At 43.1% G+C, this 8745-nt stretch overlaps 1 pseudogene; it reads right to left on the bottom strand.

Annotated features, from left to right (window-relative positions):
• Positions 1-567: 567 nt before the first annotated feature.
• Positions 568-8745, bottom strand: part of LOC110334312 — a 14918-nt pseudogene continuing 6740 nt past the window's right edge.

Here is an 8745-nt window from a genome sequence, read left to right as displayed (position 1 = left end):
GAGCCAATACAATTCTCCTCTGGGTAACTTATATCTGACATTTTGTCAGTGATGAAAAACTAACTCGGGCTGGAGAGATGGCTCAGGAGTTAAGAGCACTGACTGCTCTTCCAGAAGTCCTGAGTTCAATTACAAACAGCCACATGGTGGCTCACAACCATCTGTCATAATAAATAAATAATATTTTTTTTTAAAAAAAGAAAAGCTAACTCACACCCTAGAGAAGAGATGTCACACTTAGGCAGATGGATGCCTCGAGCCAAGGGGCTCTTCTGCTTATAACTACTCTTAAGTTTATGAGCACTCCACTGCCAACCATTTAGAGGCTAGCTTACACAGGGTAGAGAATCCTACTGCAAGAAAGACCAACATGCCTGACTCTGTCCTCCCTGTTGCACATAATTCATTTCCTCTTTGTTATGATAAAGGACAATATTTTTCTTTCAATTTTCTGTTCTCAGATATTAAAAAAAAATCTAACAAAGACAATGATGTGGGTTATATTTACAGAGGGGGATAGGTTCCAAGTACTGTGTTTTGTACCTGAGTTGTCCTTATTTCATCCTATCAGGCTGTCTTTATACAGTCTACTGATAAAATTTTGTCATGTGGCAAGTTCACACAGCCCACAATGGATATCTTCGACATAGCTTTGATTCCCAAAGTCCCGTTACTGTGCACAGCTTGCAACTGTGTCTGTATCACACCCAGATATGGAAGTCTCCAGGCTGAAAACATTGGGCTCTTTTCTAATGAGAAAGGGCACAGGGGACATTAGATTCTTCTCAATGATATTTAGAGCAGTGAAGCTGCAGAATCTCCTGGCTCACCTTGCTGAGATCCACACCACTATCCAGGAACAGGACCATCAAGCTCAGTTCCATGCCCTCATAGGGTATCACCAGTAATTTTGCCTGGATTTCCTTCACATAGGCAAGGTTAAATGTGTCTTTCTTCCGCATCATCTGTACTGGCCTTTTATCCTTCTGAATAGATGAATACATGACATAAAATATATCACTGAGAGAGGTCAGGTTTCCAAATGAGATGTAGTTAATTCCAGCAGTGTTTTCTGCACTTACAATAAAAACAGTATTCATGTTCCAATGTACACATATGCAAAGTCTGTCATCTTAGTGCTTTCATTAAACAATTGACTTTAAGTAGATATGGGCCTGTTTTATGTAGGTTTCTACTTCTGTGATAAAACACCGTGACCAAAAGCAACTTGGGGAGGAAAGGCTTTATTTCGTATTAAGCCTCTCAAGTTACATTCGATAATAAAATGAAGTCAGAGTGGGAGCTCAGGTAGAAACCATGGAGGAATGCCACTTATTAGCTTGGTCTTCTTGGCTTTCTCAGTCTGCTTTTTTTTCCCACACAACTTAGTATGACCTGCCCAGTGTTGGCACGTTCACAGTGTTGTTGGACCTACTCCATCAATGATTAATCAACCAAGTTCCCAATAGACTTAGCTCTAGGCAAATGTTATGGAGTCAATTACTCCAAGTAGAATTCTTTTCAAATGGTTGAAGCTTATGTCAAGTTGATGAAGAGACAATTAGGACAGGGATTAACTAGGGAAACATCATCTTATATATATTGCAAGAGAAATGTGTCATCAAAATATTAATGTTTCAAAGTACTCCTCATGTTTAAAATGATCCACAAAGACTCATGTTCCAAAGCCTTTGTCCATAGGGTAGCACTACAGGGAGCTGGTCAAACCTTTAGGAGGTAAGAACTAATGGGAGATAGTTTAGTGAAATCATAGGAGGGGTGAGTCAGTGTGCTCTGACTAGCAGTCAGCAATGACCCACACGTACACATGCACTTCTGCACTTACTAACCTGGAACCTGTCTGATACCAGCAAACAAACAAAGACAGAACTTGGGACCAGGGCAGACAATTGGCTACTGCCAGCTGCACAGGAGGAGTAGTTATGGACCAAGGGGACATGGGTGGAGGGTATACAGACACTCCCCATTACTACAATAAACAAGTCTGCTTCTTCTTCTAACCTGTCTCTTGGAGTCTGTGCCATTGATTCCCTATCCTATTAGCCACCACCCCCAAGTACCATACTGAGGGGCTGAGGGCTGGGCAACATCTGGCACCAGAACAGGGACCCCTATAGACTCCTGTTGGATCGAATGCTCTTTTTGCTCACATCTATTGCTTTCTGAGACCTGATTTTCACCCTGAGTCCAAAGTCCTTGAATCAACCTTCCTTTGTTCTCACAATTGTGGCCCTAAAGTCGTCCTTCCTTCAGGTCTCAGTGTCCACTTTTTGGTTGATTCTTGTGGAGATAGCCCCTTTTTGGTTTTTGGTATATGACACTTTTAAGTTAGAGGGCTCTTTTGGCATTCTTTATCCATCTGTATCTGTCCATTAGCATAGGGTATGTGCTTTAAGTTTCAATTTGCCCTGCATGTCAACATAAGGCCTGACCCCCAGGAGATGGAACCAGGAATTGCCCCCCCTATGGCTCTTTCCTGCATGGAGACATTTTGTGGGCACAGGGCTACAGCCTAAGGAGCTGTGGAAGTTCCAAAAGACATTTGGGTCCGATACATTTTTGTGATAGTTTTGTTTGTCTATGGAAATTCATCTTGTTTTGCTGGAAAAATATTGGGGAGTCTCCCCTCTCATTTTAAGAACCTCAAATCCAGGCATTTAAACCTCTTTTGGTTACCTGAGGTCTAAAGGCTAAACTCTAGACCATGGGGGATTTTGAAATGAGACCACAATTCTGGTGCCTTGGTCTTACCTGAGAAATAGTGGGACCCCAATTTGTGGATGAGAGTACTCTTCTCTGTCTTCTCTCACTTGTCCCGATTTTTCTGGCCATCCTAGCAAACCCCAAATCCTCCTCTCCCGAGGAGATGGGTATAGAACAAAATAATCTCTGTCAGAAAGAAATCAGTACTAATCTCTCCACTGGCATCCTACTACCATCTCTAGGGAATGCAAGTAGTTCCCCACCTGTCTGAGGAGGAGGAGAACGATTCATCTCCACACTACCTCAGACAAGATTCCTTGTGCTGACCCCATTATAGGGAGCCTCTTATGTTCCTTGCTACCTTCCCCAAGTACCAGTGGTGTGAGATTTAGGAAGCTGGAACTGAGGGAAATGTACCCTGCCCCTGCTCTGCTATTACACTCATGACCTTTGCTGCTGCCCAAAGTGGTCTTTGTAACTCTTCCCCACTTGCCCTTCCACTGTGTAGGCCCCGAGTTGAGATATACCTGTCGATCTAGGACCCAATGCAACCATGCAACCATGGGTACCCATCCCCCTTACTGATTAGAAAAACAGCAAATGAATTGGGATCCAATTCAGTCTACTTTGAGCAGGTAGATACAATGCCCTATGCAACTCCAAACACGATATGACTTCTCGAGGCTGTTCTAGAACCATTCTGAACTGGCAGTCTGCTTATGATGACTATTCTGAGGCTCAAGCCTGTGATAATACCCAAGCAGCACCAATGTTTCCTTAGACATGATAATGGGGCATGATAAATTTATTGATTTGGCTGTCTAGTATCTTGTAGGTCAATATGCTTATTTCCACTAGGATTCTGAGCTGGCATTCAAGCCCCATTGGTGTAATTCTGCAACTTCATTCAGCAAGCAGGGGAGCCCTTAATGGACTTCCTGACCTGGGACTTGAAGGCTGTGGAGGGACAGGTGAACTGTGGTCCCATTCAAGATATGTTCATAAAGCAATTGACTTGGGAAGGTCTCAGTGCCTCTACCTTCAATATGATGGTTGCTGTCTGCAATGAGGACATCCATAAGTGAGTCTTGGCCACAGGCAATCTTGACCCCCACCTAGGTGCAACTGTATTCCTGACTGCCTTGCTTTATGTACTTCTGGCTAACTGGCAGAGGCCCTCCAACCCCAAGACCTCACCTGAGAGAGCATGCTGGGGATGGTGTAAGACCAGGCACCTATGGGGGGACTGTCCTAATGCCCTCCTGAGCAAGCATTGCCTCAAGTACAACAAAGGCTTCCCCTGTGCTAGGGACTGCATGTCTGCAGAAACCCAACTACCTCTTTTTTTAAACTCCAAGAGGAGTACCCTTCAGCCCCACCTGTAAGAAACCATGCTCCTCAAAAATATTCTGGACCTTACCAGTCTTTCCCTACTCCCCTACAATGAGCATTCACCTCAATGGGCAGTCTGTCAAGGGAGTCAAGGATACCAGGGCTGATGCCACTGTATTGATGTAGAATGAGGCTTTAAGATTCCCTTGCTAGAAGTTCAGTCTTGGTCCCACTATAAGAAGTGTGGGAGGCAAGCACTCAACCATAACTACTGTTTGACTGGTATACTGGGAAGATCTTGATGGCAATCAGGGGTCAATTACCCCTATAACAGGTGATGTGCCTAGTAACCTATGGGGCAAAGACTTTCAGGAGGATATGGGCACTGTAATAACAACAGATGATTGTTCCTTTTATGATGATGTGATGCGTGATGAAATTGGCCTATTGGGACAACCTACACCTGTTGTACACATATTGTAAAACCCCCCCCCAAAAGACCACCAGGAATCAAAACACGATGTAATTGCATGGGGGTCTTTATTTAAGCTCAAACTTGGGCCACCAACATTCCTGATGGGACAGAAAGGAGAGTGAACCCCAAGGTCTATGTGAAGGGGGGTTATAAGGAAAAAAATGCAAGCAGGGGTTTCCAAGTTTTGAAATTAAGTGAGAGGGTAAAGGAATGTTGTCTTTCAAACCTGATATCATTTGTTCAGACAGCAGGGCAGAACTATGCAACTGGAAAGGGACCTTTTTGACCTGGGAAAAGTAAATAGTGATATGAGAAGTTGGTGTATTTGTATAAATTGGTCACAGCTATCTGGGAACACTTATAGTCATTTTTATAGTCTAAGAATGGGCTTTTATCATTTTAATGATATTGACTCCTGTTTTTGTTTTTTTGTTTTCTTTTGTTTTTTGGGCGGGAGCCATGTGAACTGGAGAAATGTTGGTTGTTAATCAGAAGGAGGTGTGAGTTTCAGTGATGTGGAGGCTAAGGTATGCTGCTTTTTGTGTGTTCCCAAGGCTTTCATTTACCCATGGGGGAGTCATCAGGGGGAGGGAGTGCTAACTGCTCTGGTTCTGTGCAGGAAAGGAGAGTATAGGATTTAATGTGAAGGTTTCTTGTGTTTCTTCACCTTTAGTGACTCATCCCAGTTCATCCTCAATTCTAGAGGCCATTGCCAAATCACAAGCCCACAGGGCTACAAATATTCACCCGATAGCCCTCTCCTGGCTATGGGATAATTACACCTGGGTGGAGCAGTGGTACCTACTGAAACCAAAGCTCTTGACCCTCAAGGAGCTTACCAAGGAACAACTTAACCTTGGCCATTTAGAATTCTCAACCAGCTCAGATAATATACCCATCTTTATTGTTCACATGAATTCAGGCCAATATAGATTGCTGTGAAATTTTGTGCCATCAATGAGAAAATTGAAAAGATGGGCACTTCACAGCCTGGCCTGCCTCACCCCAGTGCCACATCATAGTCCTAGACATAAAGGATTGTTTCTTCCAAATCCCTCTTGCCCCTGATGACAAGTGTCACTTGGTCTTTACAGTGTGAGAAGCTTACATGTATAAAACTGCCTCTAGGTATCAATGGACTATACTGCCCCAGGGGATGAAAAAATCCCCATTATTTGCCAACTATATGTGGCAGAGGCGCTCTGTAATATCCTCAGGGAAATCCTCCTTATTTATTACATGATATCCTGGTGGCTCACCCTGACTCAAGACACCTACAGGCTGCCTCTGCTATTATGCTAAGAGATTTAGCTAGGCACAATCTATGTGCCTAAGAAATTACAGTTTATTCCCCCTTATGTAATTTTCAATTACCAAACAAATTTGGGCTCTGTCATTTGATGTCAAAACTAAGAAACTATACTCCCTGGCAGAGCTGCAAAAGCTATGTGGGACTGTTACTTTGCTCAAACCCTTCCTGCCTATTCCCCCAGGAGATACAAGAATTGTTTACCCTCCTAGAAAGTCATTCTAGTGTCTCCTCACCAATCAGATGTATGACAGTGGCAAAGGTGTTCCTCAAGCAAATGGTCACACCCTGCTGGCATCTGCCTCTCTGGAGTTACACAGTCTCTCAAAACTTCTGCTGGCTATAATCCTGCGGACTGTAAATGGCATATTGGGCGTACTTTGACAGGATGGCCCTCTAGTGTGGCTATGCCAAGCTTACTGTGCCCTTCACAAGATCAATTTCAAATTTGAATTGACCATCTGCCATGCCCTTAAGACACAGGTGGTGGCCAGAAAAGTCTACAATTGAGGGCTAGATAAAAATAATTTTTATCAGCCAGGTGTGGTGGTGTACGCCTTTAATTCCAGCACTCGGGAGGCAGAGGCAGGTGAATTTCTGAGTTCCAGTCCAGCCTGGTCTACAAAGTGAGTTCAAGGACAGCCGGGACTATACAGAGAAACCCTGTCTCGAAAAAAAAATTGTCTTTCTGTCTAAGGCACTCACAGTCACTCTGTTTGGATTCAATTAACTCTCAAGTGATGGTGACTGGGTTTCCCATGACGTCGGATAACCACCTGCTCTAGGACAGGTGACTACTCCCCTTCATAATTAATACTTATAGAAACCCCTCCTCTTCCCCAGTAGGGACCCACTCTTGCTATCTCTGCCTTTAATAAGCTCAGATATGTCATCTTTATACAACACCTTGATAAAACGAAAGTCAACTAGGTACTACCCAACCCTGGTTCAGTCCATCCCGGAGAGGTAATGGCGATAGTGAAGAGATATGCCAGGATGACACTTTTAACGTTTTTTCTCACAATTGCTCTGTAGCACAACTTACAGTTAAAAAACTGCATGGTATAGGTACAGTGACAGCCAGGTAGATCAATGGAATAGAATTGAAGATCCAGAAATGAATCCACACATCTATGGTCACTTGATCTTTGACAAAGGAGCTAAAACCATCCAGCGGGAAAAAAGACAGCGTCTTCAACAAATGGAATTGGTTCAACTGGCAGTTAGCATGTAGAAGAATTTGAATCAATCCATTCTTACCTCCTTGAACAAAGCTCAAGTCTAAGTGGATCAAGGACCTACGCATAAAACCAGAGACACTGAAATTTATAGAGGAGAAAGTGGGCAAGAAGAGCTTTGAACATATGGACACAGGGGGAAAATTCTTGAACAGAACACCTATGGCTCTTGCTGTAAGATCAAGAACTGACAAGTGGTACCTCATAAAATTGCAAAGCTTCTGTAAGGCAAAGGACACAATCGGTAAGACAAAAAGACAACCAATAGATGGGGAAAAGATCTTTACCAATCCTAAATCTGATACCGGGCTAATATCCAATATATATATATATATATATATATATATATATATATATATAACTCAAGAAGTTAGACTCCAGAAAACCAAATAACCATATTAAAAATGGAGTACAGAACTAAACAAAGAATTCTCACCTGAGAAATATGGAATGGCTGAGAAGCACCTAAAAAATATCAACATCCTTAGTCATCAGGGAAATGCAAATCAAAACAACCCTGAGATTCCACCTCATACCAGTCAGAATAGCTAAGATCAAAAACTCAGGTGACAGCAGATGCTGGCGAGGATGTGGAGAAAGAGAAACACTCCCCCATTGCTGGTGGGAGTGCAAGCTGGTATAACCACTCTGGAAATCAATTTGGCGGTTCCTAGAAAATTTGAAATAGTATTACCTGAGGACCCAGCTATACCACTCCTGTGCATATACCCAGAAGATGCTCCAACATGTAATAAGGATACATGCTCCATTATGTTCATAACAGCCTTATTTATAATAGCCAGAAGCTGAAAAGAACCCCAGATGTCCCTCAACAGAGGAATGGATACAGAAAATTACTCCTTTTATACAATGGAGTACTACACAGCTATTAAAAAATGAATTTATAAAATTTGTAGGCAAATGGATGGATCTCAAGGATATCATTCTGAGTGAGGTAACACAATCACAAAAGAACACACATGATTTGCACTCACTGATAAGTGGTTATTAGCCCAGAAGCTCAGAATACCCAAGATACAATTCACAAACCACATGAGACTCAATTCTTTGATCTGTCTTAGAAGGGGGAACAAAATACCCATATAAGAAGTTACAGAGGCAAAATGTGAGCAGAGACTGAAGGAATGACCATCCAGATACTGTCCCAACTGGGGATCCATCTCATATACATCCCCTTAAACCAGACACTATTGTGGAAGCCAACGGGATCTTGCTGAAAGGAACCTGATATAACTGTCTCCTGAGAGGCTCTGCCAGTGTCTGACAAATACATAAGTGGATGCTCAGAGCCATCCATTGGACAGAGCACAGGGTCCCCAATGAAGCAGCTAGAGAAAGTACCCAAGGAGCTGAAGGGGTTTGCATACCCCTAGGAGGAACAACAACTTGAACTAAGCAGAACGCCCAGAGCTCCCTGCACCATATTGCTGATGGACATTCCTCACTACCCTCCATTTGGGAACTTCCATTATGTATTAGTAGATACCTGTTGTACTGGATAGCTTTGTGTCAACTTGACACCGCTGGAGTTATCACAGAGAAAGGAGCTTCAGTTGGGAAAATGCCTCCATGAGATCCAGCTGTAAGGCATTTTCTCAATTAGTGATCAAGGGGGGAGGTTCCCTTGTGGGTGGTGCCATCTCTGT

Source organism: Mus pahari, chromosome 16 (genome assembly GCF_900095145.1).
Source record: "Mus pahari chromosome 16, PAHARI_EIJ_v1.1, whole genome shotgun sequence".
Lineage (NCBI taxonomy): Eukaryota > Metazoa > Chordata > Mammalia > Rodentia > Muridae > Mus > Mus pahari.
Note: the sequence above shows the minus strand (reverse complement) of the source record. Positions and strands in the feature narration are given on the sequence as shown.